The 16,855-nt window shown below is 38.4% G+C and overlaps 1 protein-coding gene and 1 long non-coding RNA gene across 3 annotated transcripts in view; one reads left to right on the top strand and one right to left on the bottom strand.

The window, feature by feature from the left end:
- The window catches only part of TAFA5 (TAFA chemokine like family member 5), a 657,885-nt gene that overhangs the window by 83,030 nt on the left and 558,000 nt on the right, over nucleotides 1-16,855 (bottom strand). The window lies entirely within an intron of this gene.
- Nucleotides 5,227-16,855, top strand: part of LOC137563634 (uncharacterized) — a 37,839-nt gene continuing 26,210 nt past the window's right edge. The window contains exon 1 of the long non-coding RNA XR_011030394.1: nucleotides 5,227-5,335. This is a non-coding gene — a long non-coding RNA (uncharacterized lncRNA). The remainder of the gene's footprint in view (nucleotides 5,336-16,855) is intronic.

The following is a 16,855-nucleotide window of genomic DNA, read 5'->3' as shown; positions in this document are numbered from 1 at the left end:
TGAATTAAGAGAATCAACTTTGATTCTGCTGGGTATCTGTACACAGGTGGTGGATCAGTAGAAAATACCATATACATACTAGGTATGGCTATAGCAGCTATATCCTGTTTGACAACAGTCACATTCCACTACCAAAAATAATAGACACAGTCAAGTATATTATATACAAGTGTACTTATGCATGGTAAATTATAGCTATATTATGGTTGAATACATTAGCCTTACAGATAACAAACCTTACATTCTGCCCACATGTTTTAATTAGCACATAGTCACAGTATACCTAAAAAAACATTGTGCTGCTTTATGTGTTATTATACAGTAGTCTTGGTTATCTATCACTGAGGGGAATAGGCTGATGCTGATGCTGGATAAGTGTGGTTTCTGGTTGCTTGAAACTCAATGCTAAATAGGCCTAGCTTATATAGTTCTATACAAAACAATCTATACATACTATAGACTCTGAATTAATGTTAAAATACAGTCATTGAAGGTTTGAGGGCTGATGGAGGAGGAGTCTGGCTGCATGTTTTCCTCTGTAGCCATGCTGCCAGAAATGGTCGTGGTCAAAGCAATTCAAGCAGTCACTTAGGAGTGTAAACAGATGGCTGATGTGTGGGGCCAGCCCGCTTCAGGATCACAGGTTTTTCCCCTTAAAAACCAAAACAACTTTCACATTCCAGCGCTCCACCCATTTATTCAGCGATAACTTTATTGTTACTTATCACACTGAAATTATCTATATATTGTTTTTTTCACCACAAATTATGCTTTCTTTGGGTGGTAGTTTTTGCTCTAAATTATTTTATTTTATATGCATTGTAAAGGGAATAATAAGGAAAAGAAGAAATAAAATGATTATTTCTCAGTTTTCAGCCATTATAGTTTTAAAATAACATGTGCTTTGGTACATAAAACCCACACATCTTATTTGCCCATTTGTCCGGTTTATTACAACGTTTAAATTGTGTCCCTAGTACAATGTATGGTGATAATATTTTATCTGGAAATAAAGGAGCATTTTTCCATTTAGGGATTTTTAATACTTTTTCACTTATTACAAGAACTTTTTTTGAAAAAATATACTCATGACATCCATATTACAAAAGTCCCTAAGGTAACTATTTATGTAAAAAAAAAATGAAATGATGTAATTTTTTTAATTTTTTTTTTAACAAGTGTTTTATTTCTGTAACTATGGGGCAGGGATGGAAGGGGTTAAAAGTAATAAAATAAAAAATTAATAATAATAAACTTGCTATGGAAAACAGTATAGTGGCATAAATAGGTGTATTTTACTTTTTGGCCGCAAGATGGTGCTATTGAGACCGTGTTTCTATTAATAGAACACAGCCGAACACGGAAGTGTCGGGTCTGAGAGCTTATGCGACTTAACAAGCTCTCCGAAGACACCGGAACGGTGATCAGGATTGAGAATCAAAAGATTCTCACATCCTGATCACAGATGGAGGGGGCTGCGATGGTGGATCGGCGGAAAACAGCGCGGGGATCGTGAACGCGACGGTAAGGCAGTAGTACGCATATCTACGCCCCTGATCCGCACGTGAAGTTTAAAGGCACGTGGATATGCGTACCAAGGATCCTAAAGTGGTTAACTGGTGATACGCTAGTGCAAGGAAAAACTGGCAGTGTACAATACCCCCAGAGCTACTGATGGCACAAACTGTTCATAAGTGAACAGTTCGCAGCAACCAATGGCGAAGGTTTGCAAAGTTTGCGTTCACACCCATGTTAAAGTATAGGGCAGACACAAACTTCAAGTAATGTTTGCCATTGTTTTATTGTGAACTGTATGCCTACAAACAGTTCATTCCATCACTACTCAGGACCACTGTAGATGAGTATGGAGTTGGTTTGGGGAGACGGCAAGTATCCCTGAAATAAGGTAGGAGTGGAAGTGAATTAAGGTTGGAGTCATACAAAACTATATATTCCTATACCCATAATAAGAATATGAAATACATAGAAGGGATTCAATTTCTCTAGGGAACTGGTGGCAACTACCTGTTTTATACAAAAAAATAAAATTAACAATTAGACATGAATCCTAAGTTTGCTAGTTTAACTGTATCGTATTTTAGTTTTTCAGCAGGAAACCTCTATACCTTGGAATTAAAGTTCTTAAACACAAGTATCACTGTCTGAAAATATGCATAGTGCATACCTGTATCTGAAATATTTGATTCCTTTTTACAATGTTAGAGACAAAACTTGAATCACTGATTGAAAACAAACAAGTCTTTGTAGCTACTTGAGTGAAAATTGTGACTACAATGACACGATATTTCAGATAATCTGACTGTCCCTTCCTGCTTTAGTATTATCTAGGATAAGCTTATTGAAGAGTGTCATTCTTAGATATCTTAATATGGTGCTTCACAGTGCAGCAGACAAAAGTAAATCTTGACGAAATATATTAGAAAAGATGAAGTCCACAAATAACTGCTAGAGCCAAGGCAATAATAGTATTGAAGACTCAGGAGAGCAGCTGTGACATGTTTATGTGACAGCTGTAAATAGCAGCATCGAGTTGTAGGCGTTATCAAATGTTATCAAGTACACTAAGCAATTAAGTAAGCTACAGAGCTGTTTTATAGTGAATTTCTAAGAACTGTAACAAAAATGGACACGGGAGCGTCTATAATCTATATGAGACTCCTCTACGGATGAGAATGCTAAAACCAAGTAGTAAAACGCTTTCAGGAGACCAGTCAGCAACGAATACAGGTTTCTACCATTAAAATTATAGATAGAAAAAAATAAATAAATACAGTTACAATCATACATTGATAGATACACATAAATAAAGTGAGCAACTGGAGCAGTTATAAAAGTTTCTGCAAACCAGGGCCGTTTTTTGGCATATGCCATCTAGGCATGTTTCTTCTCACCTTTTAGTAGTCTGGGAAAGAACTGTAACCTTTCATTGTGGAGCTGCTGCTGTCTATGTAGGGGAGCAACACAAAAGACAAAGTAGACAGCTGTTGCAGTTCAGAAGAGGAAAACCAGGAACTTTCATAACTCTTTTTGCTTTATGGAGAGAGGTGCTGCTGCTTGTGAGGATTCTGGTAACTGACAAGGTAGCAACTTCTGTAGGAGAGCGAGACAAACATATCCAGCCATTTGCAGTGCAATGTTTCATTTACCTGTGTATGGCTGCTTTTCTTTGTTAGGATACATGCATATGTGTATGTGTATATGTATGCATGGGTGCTATTGTATGCATGTGTAGACAGATATGAATATATGCATGTAAGTTTATATGTGTATTTGTCTGTATATGTATGTGTGTATGCATGCAAGTGTAATTGTGCATGTATTTGTTTGATCTAAAAATGTTTTAACATATCATGCATGTCTTTGTGTATAAATAAAACCATATCTATGTAAACAAGAAAAAGGAAAATGAGTGCGGCACTCTCTGAAATCTGTGAAAAGGGAGTCTGGCTTTATCAATAGTCTCTCACCATTCGTGCCAGATACTTCCAGCCTTGACAAAAAACACTGTGGGACGTGTGCTCCGTATGCAAAAGGAAAAAAAACTGTTGAACTTGTTATCACAAGGAAAGAAGAAAACGTGCACCTTCCGTCCGTTGCTTGGCGGTGTTTAATGTGTCAATTATGGCTTCATAGGAAAATCATACAACAGGCAATATGTATCATAGTCTGACCTGTGTGGCTTTCATGGTGGAGGAGGTTGGTGGCGGGCACTGATGGAGGAAAGCGACAGCGGTTTCGTGTCACTCGGACACTTGGTCACTCGTTCCACGCTGCATGACCAAGTGTCACTCGGACACTTGGTCATGCAGCGTGGAACGAGTGACCAAGTGTCCGAGTGACACGAAACGGCCGTCGCTTTCCTTCATTAAACACCGCCAAGCAACGGACGGAAGGTGCACGTTTTCTTCTTTCCTTGTGATAACAAGATAAATAAAACAATGCACACTGTAAATGAGGTGGATGCAAAAATACTGTATCGTATAAATACAGACGCCATTTTTAATAAAATATACATTTCACTTAACCACTACTGGTTTAAGCTTCATTTAAAAACGTCCCATGAGTCCCTCTTAACAGAACAACAGATGTTTTAAATGTCCTCCACCACGCATGCGTGTGCGCGCTGCACATACCCATTTGAACTCGGAGAGCCACGATTGGTGAAAGGGGAGAAATCATCCCTGAACCAATCAAAGTGCATGTAAGGAAAAGATCATGTCTTCAACGAGAAGCCAATGATCTTTTCTGTAACAACACTGTCTGTATAATATAGCCTTCAACTAATTTTATCAGTTAAACTTCATCATTGTTTTGTACTGTGCCCATCCTATCCTATATAATAAATGTAATAAAACCCTAATTGTCCCTGTGTCATCCTCCTGTCCCTCTGTCCCGTGTTTTGGCTACTGCGCATGTGTAGCTGTTGGGACAGGAGGAGGAGGGGGCCAGGGGGAATGGGCGGATGGCCGTTGCGCGGCGGGTGCGCACACGGCGGGTGTGCGCGTGCTGATATGCGGCGGTGGCAGTGGTGAGAGAGACCTAGAGCCTGTTTTTAAACGGGCTTAGGTTTACTAGTCCTATATATTAAAACTCCTGTGTCCGCCTGTGTGCTTGTGTCCGTGCTTCCAGACCATTTGCTGTCTGTGAATCACATTGCATTGTGGGAAATAACAGCTTTTTTCAACTGCCAAGCAAGCAACAGCTCCCTGTGTGCATATACTTCGGACAGTGGTGGGAGAAGGGATCGCGGCACCTGTCTGTGCGTGAGTTGTGGGGGGAGGGATGTAAGAGGCCTTGGCCTAGTACCCGTTTTTTAATGGGCGGGCCTTTTTACTAGTTATAAAGATCTAACCTCAAAGTCATTCTATCATTCTTAAATCTGTAAATCAATAACTCCCATGTTTGAGAGCATCAAATATTATGTCATATCCTCCCAGATAATAGTACATTTATGTATGCATCCTTAAAAATAAATTTGCAGTACATGATCATAGTACACAAACAACATATTTACTTATAGACATCTGCTTGTGCAAGTTCTAAAAAAAAAAGTTGTAATTTTCTGAGCTCCAAACTTGAATGTCTTTCTATTGCCTCAGGAAAAATACTGTATTTGCTGTGAATCTCAATGTTAAAGAGAGATTATTTTTATGCTTTAAAACACTTGTCAAGGATAAGCCATTTCCCATTCGTTACAGGGAAGATGCAGCCAATTAGTTCTTAAAGCAATTCTGAACTGCAAGAACACAAATGAAATGCTGTGCCATTAAAATGTATGGACAGTTTTTCTCCATGTCCTTACTCCCTGTCTAAGGTAAATGCAATATATAGTTACATAGCTACATAACATATCTATTTATTTATTTAAGTATTTATATAGCGCCGACATATTACGCAGCGCTGTACAGAGTATATTGTCTTGTCAGTAACTGACCCTCAGAGGAGCTCACAATCTAGTCCCTACCATAGTCATGTGTATGTATCGTGTAGTGCATGTATGGTCTAGGGCCAATTTCTGGGTGTGAAGCCAATTAACTTCTCTGTATGTTTTTGAGATGTGGGAGGAAACCAGAGTGCCCGGAGGAAACCCACACTGACACGGGGAGAACATACAAACTCCTTGCAGACTCCTAGCTGGGATTCGAACCGGGGACCCAGCGCTTGCAAGGCGAGAGCGCTAACTACTATGTCACCGTGCTGCCCTATCTGAAGTAATAAAACACTGATCTAAATACCATTTTCTGTAGGTAAAAATCACTATTACATTATCTTACCAGTGTTCAGCCACCCAGTGTCTCTTCCCAATTCCTGTTTGATGCCTTTTTTTTCTCATTTCCATGAATAAGGTAATTAAATAAGCAAATATATACAATCTATAGGGTTTCAGGGGATTTGAACCTGCCTCTGACAGTGGAAGAAGGTCTTTGCAAATATATTTGACCTATTCTTGTACATTACTAATTACTTTACTATTTCTGCAGCAGGCACTTGTATGGGACTGGAAATGCATGGCACAAAGTGCCTTAGCACAGTCCTTCTGTCTGTACCTGTGCCAGCACTCAGAGCCGGGACAAGGTCCTCCAGCACCCAAGACTGAGACACTAAAGTGCGCCCCCCTACATCCCCCCCACCCTAGCCATCACATACTGATTGCTATTAGACTAAGAGGTGCCCCAGGGCCCCCGACCCCCCCAACACTTTAATCTCTAGTTGTCTGGCTCATAGTCACTGCCATGTTGTCTGGCTCATGGTCACTGCCATGTATCCCCTTTTCTTATTTCTGGCCTAGTGCACACCAGAGCGGTTCTGCTGTGGTTTGCGATCCGCTTGCGAGTGTGGATCCGCTAGGGTAATGTATTTCAATGGGCTGGTGCTACCAGAGCGGGAGGCGTTTTGCAGAAACGCATACTCCCGGGCTGCTGCAGATTTTGGATTGCGGATGCGTTTCTGCCTCAATGTTAAGTATAGGAAAAACGCAAACCGCTCTGAAAAAACGGCACTTCAGAGCGGTTTGCCAGGCGGTTTTTGTTACAGTAGCTGTTCAGTAACAGCTTTACTGTAACAATACATGAAATCTACTACACCAAAAACGCTTCCCCGCAAAATGCTAGCTGCTAGCTGAAACGCTACAGAAGAATAAGAAGAATAAGAAAAAGCGTTTCAAAATCTGCTAGCATTTTGCGGATCTGCTAGTGGGTTTTGGTGTGCACCAGGCCTCTCTCTGCTTCAAACACAATAGAGGAATAATAGGTGAGTGAGTTGTGCACCCTGAGGCTGGAGCCTCTCTAGACTCTGCCTTTGCCAGGCCCTGCCAGAACTTGTTGCACAGCTTTCAATGGACTGTTATTAATGTGGAATGGGCATTGCACTGTGCCTGCAAGTACCAGTGCTCTTTAATTTTACTCTGTCTCTCATGATTTTATTCACAGAATTTAAATAATATGAAAAGAAAAAGGTAAAAGAGTACTTAGAAGGTTAGCACAGAAAGGAGAACTTGGTGGGTTGTGAGACAGAAATCAGTGTGATTGATACAAAACTTTATTTTAGTGAGATTGTTTCTGTTTTATAGTTAGAAAATACAACAACATTACAAAGAATGTACGCTGACCCTCACATTGGCCACTTATTGTGACAATCTGCATGTAACCTGTGACTGACAGTGTTGCTTGTGAATTTTCGCTAAAGTCAATTTCTTATTGAAAATGCTATTTTCAATTTAGAGAAAATAAAATTGTTTATTTTAGTACGAAAACTTACTAAAAATGTGAAAAATCCCAAACAAATTACAAAATAATTTTTGATGGGATTTTCGCTTGAGTGTCAAATTTTTCATTATTTTCGCAAAAATGTATGCAAAAGGAATATCGTAATTTTTGCTCATCACTGCTGGCTGAAACACCTACTTGTGATAAGACAATGCCTATGTCTCTCTGCTTTAAGTGCAACAGTAGCAGATGGAAGCAAAATAAAATATTTTTTCTAAGGGCCAATTCACACTGTCCCCAGAATGTTGTGTTGTTGAACATTGAAAATAAGACTTGCATTAGACAACTGCAACAAATCTATGTCCATTTACATATCTGTGGGTTGCAGTACAGTGCATAAGTACCTAAATGGACACATTACACGTTTATAGTAGCATGTGGGGTGCCAGAACTGTTTTACATGTACACTGCTGCTAGAAGTCACTTTTGCAATGTAGTGGTTATGGTCATCTAGTCAAAAACTGACAGGAATAATGCCTAGTTAGAATATTGCCTCACCCATAATACACAAGTTATTAATCACTGAAAACCCTGTATTGTTAACAAGCTTACACATCATTGCTTTCCCTAATTGCATTCCAGCAGTTCTGGAGGTGTGTTTAGTTATAAGAGACAGCAAAAGGATGATATTAATATTCAGCAGTGATGCACTGTGGAACACCATATGCTCACTCCAACCTGAACAATCGCAAATACCTTCAGTTTTAAGAAGGCACAATTATGTTTTGCATAGCATTTTAGTAAGAGGGTTTTTGGTCCTTTTTAGACCCTTACACGCTCCTAGGAGTTCTAATTCACCATGAGCTTGCTCTGCTGCAACTACGGATGTTTCAAGCCTTACCCCACAGAGCCATATTATTCCATGCCATGCACTGATGAGGAACAACCAGTCTGAAACAGTCTGTATGCATGTTGAAATAGTTTGGCTCTGTTATATTAACAAGCTGACACATCATTGCATTTCAGCAGTAATGGTGGTATAACGAACAAGATTTAAATGACTGGGTCATGGTCCTGGAAATCCTGCAGGGAAAATATTCCTTGCGTTGACGGTGCTACACCTCACTCAGGTCACCCCCCTGAGCAACCAGGTACAATAACAGTGGAGAGGCGGCACACAAATGGCTTGCTAATTAAAGCATGTATTGAGTGTGTTGCTCCACTATCAATACATGCTTTAATTAGCAAGTCATTTGTGTGCCGCCTCTTCACTGTTATAGTACTGGTGGTATGTTTAGCTTTCGTGGACAACAAAGGGATGATTTGCATACTCAGCTGTAATGCACTGTGGGACACCTCAGAGCTCACTCCAACCTGAATAATTGCAAATAACTTCAGTTTTAAGAAGGTCAAATTCTGTTTTGAAAACAAAATAATACACTGATATTGGAAGATGAAGAGAGCATTTTGTAAAATGAATGTTTATTAGTACAAAAATTAGTCATCATTGTTATTTTGTCTTTTCTTTCATTATGCTGTACATAATGAAAATTGAAGCGGAAAATTTGGCCACCCGAGCTGTAGGGAAATTTGACACTGCTATAGAGGCTCATGTTAAATCCGGCATATACCGGCTACAGCCAGAAAAAAATAGCAGACACCAGAGGTGCCCAAGCACATTAGCGGTGGAGAAGTTCTGCTACTATGTAGCCAAACTCTGCAAGGATGGTGGTAGGTGTGTGTTTGTGAGCTGCTATATAGACATTCACTGGGAGCAGTAGTAATAATAGAATAGCAATATATTTACTAATATTCAACTATGGGCATAATATGGTGCCTATTTTTTCTTGCACCTTTATTCCAAGTACACAAACAAATAAAATGTAACTATAATGTAATCTTATCATATACTAAGATTTAAACGCAATAAAACTGAATTAAAATGCATTCTGGTGCATAGCACCTGTTGGCATTGGTTGCATAATATCAAATAGAATAGATGACAATGTTGGAGAAAAGCAGTTTTTACGCTTTTATTTTAAATGCATTTTTACTCATAAGTAATGGAATGTATTTCTTCTTTCAAGTATAAATGAACAGTATATTAATATCACATTTATTTCAATTATTTATAGTGTATATAATTGTAAAAAGCTCTATAAAGGATATGAGTGGCTAATGTACTATAATTACTGTAAACATTGCTTGGCATCACTTCCTATTGCTGCGTGTCCAATATTCCTGCCAAAATTCCTGCAACAGTTTTGGCTAGAATATTTTTTTTTGCTTTCTGTAAAGCTTATAACATGCTGCGTCCAGAAATATGTAAGCACACTCTAAATTGTCATGAAACGAGCAAATGGTTTTGCATTAAAACACGAAGAATATCAAAAATGAGAAACAAAAACATTGATGTTTACAGGTACAGTGTGTAACTGAGAGATACCAGGAGAATAATAGCTGCTACAAGGTAATCTAGCTGAACTATAGAATAATGGCTTCTAAACTGCAACCAAGCTGTTACATTGTACTATAGAGTAATCGGTAGTGTGTAGCTTATATTCACAAAGGCAACTCCTCATGCTCCCTGATGATACTATAGAATATACTGTACATTATGAAATGTACAGTTGGTATTCATAGTGCAATCTTTTGCTGTTTATGGACCAAACTTTGTCAGGCTAGAAAATATTGAAGAATAAAAACCACGCAAAAAGCATGGCTTGGATATATTAAAATGGTCTGCTGTTAAGTGGCAATGTTTATAAATGTTTGCCACAAAACAGCATATAATATTTAATAAATCAAGGCCAGGTTTTTCAAATCTCTTTTGTTCTATAGTGGAACAGAAAGAATTTAAAGCATACCATAAATTACAAGCAACATGATGCAATAAACATAGGTACATATAGTACTAACACTACTAAGACAATGTCTGGAGTCTCTTTCTGTTTTCCTGGAAAGGAACAGTTACAAAATAAAATAGAACAGACAAAAAACAGCTAGTCAAATTCAGCCCACTTTCCTGACAAGTAAATGGAAGTCAAAGAAACTTTATCTGGTAGAAAAAAAATGCATCCAATAACATTTCAGAGCTGAAAAGTTCAAAAGTTAATTACTTATGTTTGCCGTGCTACTCTGTGAAGCAGCTTTAATATTATACTGTAAAGGCCACTTTTCAGAATGCAATCTCAACCATGCAGCCATTAAAGTGAAAATTATCATATGAGTCTCTTTTCTATGATACTAATCTTGTATATAACATTAGTAAAACATACACCATTAGTTATCTCATAAGTTTATCTTCACTTCAGGTTTGCTTTAATTTAGAGAGACTCTCTCATTGAAAATGCATTAAAGATTAAATATCAAAAAGGTAATAGGCCGTTCTGTTCTAAAAATCAAGAACAAAATTATTAATGGCAATGGAAATAATGTCAAGACTCTTACCAGCATTCAGCTACATTCCGTATTACGCTTACCCACGTTTTTGTGTCTACTTATAAATACTGAAACAAAAAAATCAGCTTCTTAGTGTGAGGCTCAGAGAAAAAAAAAACTATTTTGTTATTTTATCGGATTACATGGTACATGCTGAGTGTTTGCCTCATGTTAATGAAGAGATATTAGAGCGAAAAGATAATTATTGGGATTATAGTTTTTAATCTTCTTGGCTGCACTCTGTATTAAAGCAGCAGTATCTTTAAAACTCAGTTCTTAGTAAGTGTGATGCTGCAGGGAATTTATTATATGTCACTCAATAATTGTTCCCTATTTAAAGCCCCTTTTTGCTCAAAAAATATTACCCCGTTAACAGTAAATGAAAAATAAAGCAAGTGCAGTAGTGATTTATCTAGCACTGTCTTTTGGAAGTAGGAGTAACTAAGAAATATGCAGCTTCCATGCATGCGCCTCTGAGGGACAATGTTGTGATCTAAAAAACAAGATATGTGCACATCCCTTTTTTATAGCCTCTGATGCCAGATAAAATGAAAGGAGGAAAAAAGCTGTCTTTACCATACTAAGCAAGTGCCAGGCTGACACATGTTGTTTATTATCCGCTGCTGCAGAAGCATGGGGTACTCTGCAAGTCTCATACATTCAGGCTTATTTAATAAAGTGAATCCCAGCTGCTATTTACAATAGCAGGCATAATGGTTACCAGGAATCATTCAAGACATTAAAGCCTTCTCTAAAAGCTGGAATTTTCCTACGAAATAGGCACAGAGGTCTATTTAGTAAGATACTGCAGAATGCAAAAAGTAGGGAAGCTGTACAGAATTCTGATGACTATGCCAATCATAAATAAATAAGTCCCTAACCCATCTGATTACTGCAAACTGAGCTTTAAATGGTTGTCACCATTGCTCTTTTAAGGTGGCTGTACACTATAGATGGTCACCAGATTTGACCACCAGGGGCCTGTGGGGTAGCACATTTTAGATGAGGGGAGACCTGTGGGGGTGGTGGGGGGTCCTTTGGTCTGTTGATAGCCCAAAATCTACTGCCATGCAACCGACTGCCCCCTTTTCTGAAAAGATCTTTCTCTCTAAATTACAATCTGCGGCCATGTTGCGGCATCAATCTCTAGCAGATACAATCATAATGATTGAATGTGTGGAGAAAATCGAGCAAATGCATGGGCACCTTTATGTTGCATGTCATCACTACATTTTGCACTAAATTACTGACAAAGCTGTCTTTGGATTTTTTTCTTACTAAAGCAAATAACTGCAATCTAAACCAACCTGCAACAAATCAAGTCGCACTGTGTTGCGATCAGAAAAGTGAAAGCTGCTGGCAGGAGTTATTAAAGTCTGAACACAGCTACTGCTCTTTGCAGTCTTCCAGTGGGTTATATGCAGTCAAAAAAAAAAAGTACAAAGTATTTTGAAACACAAGTATTCATAGGTACTACATATGGTGAAGAGAATCTCATTATCGGGGGACATGCTAAATAGGTAGATGACATTGATATTGATCACTAGCATGCCAGTTCAATCAGAAAAAGTTAATCTCTGCTTGGAGAATAGCAATATCGTATAGGCCAATGGAAATCATAGACTTCAAAACATAACTGACAACAAACCCATGTAGCTTTTGCCATTGTGTTATATGCAGTCCAATAAGATGTATAGTAAGCAGACCTATACATTTTAAATCATGAATATGAAATACAGAACAATGTATAATAACACATCATAAAAAGTGTAAAGTCAAAAATTTGGATTGATGTTGAATTCACGGAAAACATGAGATACAGGAGGAAGAATGTGTACCAAAAAGTGCTCCTGTTTCCAAAGAAACTATAGAGAAATGTCATACTTTTGTACTTCTCTAACAGGAGGAAAAGGAAACTACTGGACCACAGTAATCTCCCTCATTGCATGAGCATCCAAAAAGTGGACCAGTATTATTCCCTTCATATTCCAGCTGTCAGAAAGTGGACCAAAGTTATCTCCCTAATATTCCAGTAGCCAGAAAGTGCTCTGGTGCAGTGAAAGCAGAAAGCGAACAATCCTACATATTAGGGGGCTGATGAATTATTCATCTCTCATTACTAATTTTAACCTTATCTATAAAATAACTTCACACTTCAGTATAAAATCATCAACTTCTGTAGTCTCTGGTGAAAGTAACTTCAGTTCCCATCTTAGTTTTAGTACTGTTTGGTTGTTGGCTGCTTTAAATATTTTATAAAGAAAAAAGGCAAAAATGGATAAGGATAGACAATTCATAAGAAGTTTTGTGAATCAACTCCTGCCAGTGACAAAACCCACATGACGTGGTAAACAAAAAGAACACATAAACAAACATATATTACATAAAAAGTAATAAACTGGCAAAAATATCATACTGTAGCAAAAGTTTGTGTAAAAAGGCCGTTTAAAAGACAGTTATGTAAAGAAGATATATATGACAAGCTGATCCAAGATCATGACAGTACCTAACTGAACAATGGAAATGACAAAAGATGGAACAATATGTTATGAATTTAAAATAGCAACCAAAATGTAAATGATAGAAGAAAAACATGATGACAAAAATGTGTGAATGATTAGCGTTGTGTGAAAAAAAAATCCAGGCACGTAAGAAAAAGGTCTTTACATACCTTAACAAGCCCTAAATCAATGCAGCACAGTTGATTGAAGGTGGACACATGACAACAATTGATTAATGACCTAGGTACATGTACATAGTTTTCCTGATTTAACTGCATAATGCAATCTAAGAGGACAGAAAGACTAACCTACTAATTGACAGCCCCTGCATCTCTTAAGTCTGGGAAATTGGTAGGCCAATGCACACGGTTATAATATTGCTCTCTGAAAAGATTTGCTGCTGAGCTCTAGCTTACACAGAACAGCGCACTACTAAGCTTCCATTATGCTTACAATGCAACAGCAGCAGATCAGGCACCAATGTAGAAAATTCAGTAGCAGTTGTGAGAGTTCTGGAGATTTAGACAAAGCAGGTGGGTAGAGCATTGGTTCAGTTGGGTGCCACCATGGAGCCTAGCCATATTCTTAGTAACATATAGCATATATATGTCAACTGAATCAGTTGCTGAATCAGTTGAACTCCATTGCTCAGCTACTGTAAAGCCGCGAGACAGATATCAACTATAGTACATAGCCAAGTGCCAGATTTCAGTTTAAGTGCAAAGCTGAGCTCTGGATAACAGCTCTCTGGGAACCAGGACCAGCAATGAAATGATATACTTGCCAAATAAAATGACAAAAAGTGGTTAACAGATGGGGTTAGGTACTTTTTTTTTTTTTTAGAAGAGATAGGGTTAGAGGGCTGTTAGGTTAGGTTTAGGAGGTTAGGGTTTTGTGACAAAACTTAACATGGGTATAGTTAGACATCAAGAAGGAGTTAACATGAGGCAGATAGGTTAGACTTAGAACAGACTAAATGGGGGTTAGGCATCAGAAAGAGGGTTACATTATGTGTAAAATTACCCATTACGAACACTTCCATTCCAGAGCAAGAGATTTGGGCGCACAGTGAGTAACTTCAACGCTGTCAGAAGACGGCGCTGACATTACTTATAAAATACTATAATTTGGCCTCCAGCAATTGCTGGAAGCCAAATTATTTCATTCCCCACCATCCATGGCGTCCTGGAGAGGGAATAGTATTTAAAATCAATGGGAATTTGTGCAGGAGCAGGATAAGCTATACAGGCTGTATCCTGCGCCCAAGTCTCTTGCACGGATTCCTCTCGTACTCTACCCATTAGAAAAAATAAGGTGATGACTTAGGGATAGCCAATCAATGGAGAAATAAACACCAGAACCGAGGGGTATTTCAGCTAGGGCAACTCTGATGGATATTTGATCAAAATATCAACCAAGAATTGATCAGCCATGCCTTTTCCTTGTAAAATACAGCACAGCAGGAACACACAGGGAGTACTGGTTGGGGAAGTACAAGATTGTGGGCTTGCATAGCATTTCACTAAATTGAGCAACACAAAGCTCATTAATGATATAATTTTGATCAACCTTAGAAAATATTTCTACTGAAATCTATTCTAATATCTATTGATGCAAGACAGACCACATGAAAACAAGGTATGTCATGTCCCTGATCTACCATATAGCTAATAGGGTCCTCAATTTATAAACCTGGCATATGCTGCATAATGCTTTTAATAGACTAGACATAAGATTCTATATGAATATCAAATCTACAAAAAATCTATGAAAAGTATGGTATTTATGATTAATAATAGTTATCAAATATTGACCGGACATGCCTGTTTTGTTTTCTTGATTAATGCCAGTATTAAGCTGGCAGCTGTGGTGGTAAGATTGATATTAGACAATATTTCTGCTGAAATCTTGTCCAATATCTATTGTGCAAAGTATCAGATCAAATCACAATCTAAAGGAATAAGGAAGAGACAAGAGGTGGGAAGGGAAGAGGCAAGAGGTGCTGGCTGCTCCTGAGCCCATCTATTGTGTGTACATGGTACCACTGTGTGCCTGATGGTTCCAGTACTTCCACCACACTATCTTCTGCACCAAAGTGAAGGTGGAGGAAGGATTGTGTGGGATGAGAATGGACCTGCTTTTTTCTCTGCCAAAAAGAGGAAGAAGGGTTACAGGGAAAAACAGGTGCATTCTTTTTGGCAGTAAAGAACAAGAAGTATATATCAAAAGGACATGATTCTCAATATGTATGCCTCTTTTGAATGGCAAAGCTAGACAATATGAGTTTATGAACTGCGGGGTCCTGTAAAGGAGAGTAGAAATCTCACCACATCCCTTGAAAACCGTTCTTGTCCTTCTCTGTCCACTCCATCCCATACAATTATGTGTGTGGAGCCAGAAGGAGTTTGGCAATTCAAAACTGAAGTATCAATCTTCTAAGGTACTGTTTGTTTGTTTTTTTTGGAATGGCTGACATTTTTCGTCATATTTCATGAGTAAGGTATTTTTTCAAGCCGGAACATCCACTTAATGTTACAGACAGCTTAAAGGACAACTGCAAGGAGACCTATATGGAGGCTGCCATATTTATTTTCTTTTAAACAATACTAGTTACCTGGCTATCCTGCTGATCCTTTGCCTCTAATACTTTTAGCCATAGACCCTGAACAAGTATGCAGCAGATCAGGTGTTTCTGACATTATTGTCAGGTCTGACAACATTAGTTGCATGCTTGTTTCTGGTGTGATTCAGTCACTACTGCAGCGATATACAGTAGACCAGCAGGGCTGCCAGGCAAGTGGTATTGTTTAAAGTGGATCCTAGATAAACCTTTACTCATTGCATAATTGTGTTCCTTTCATATAGTTTATAGGGCATTCCTCAAGCCAAATACGTTTTTGTTTTTGTTTTAATACTCTAATTTACACACAGACAAGCTGATAGCATCTCCAGCCCTTAGCCTGTGACACATGTGACAAACAGAACATGGCGCTTACATTCTTTGCTTCTATACAACCATGGCAACATTTCACAGGGGGACATGTATCAAGAGTGTCTGAGACAAAATATTAGTAGGTTTTTAGAAATATGTGCAGAACTGTCTCAGACATCCTAAGAAATAACTAAATAGTGCAGATTCCTTCTTAAACTGTTAAGAATAAAAGGAGTTGGGAAGGTCTCTCAGGAAGTGCTGTGTGTGAGGGAAATTTATGTTGCTGAGGTAACCAATAAATCTGCTGTCAGCAGGCTCTGAGGAGGAATTCAGCAGCGGGGAGGAGCCCTTCACAAATCATGTCTAGCCTGCACTATCTGTAGAACTGCTATTGAGCACTTCTCAATCTGCAGCAGTTTAGGAATGGATGTGCACTTTTTTTAACTGTAGTGCAGCTCTAGAAATCCACACTAAACTGCCGGTATTATGTAGCATTTGGGAAGTTTCTTACTATCATGTAGAACAGTTCTTCTGCTAGTTACAACAATTTTAGAAGAAAAAACTGTCGGTAATGCTTTGATAAATCTGGCCCACAGTCTGGTACATGAAGTGGCCCAGAATTATTTGCCTGCTTGTATAATTAACTCAAGAAGTAGGAAATGGTGGGCAGGGGCCATGGATGCAAGAAAGCATGATGTTGATTTCTTGGCATGCCTAGAACGTAATAACTGGCTGCATACTAAAGTCGGTAATTT

The sequence above is a fragment of the Hyperolius riggenbachi genome, chromosome 3 (assembly GCF_040937935.1).
Source record: "Hyperolius riggenbachi isolate aHypRig1 chromosome 3, aHypRig1.pri, whole genome shotgun sequence".
NCBI lineage: Eukaryota > Metazoa > Chordata > Amphibia > Anura > Hyperoliidae > Hyperolius > Hyperolius riggenbachi.
Note: the sequence above shows the minus strand (reverse complement) of the source record. Positions and strands in the feature narration are given on the sequence as shown.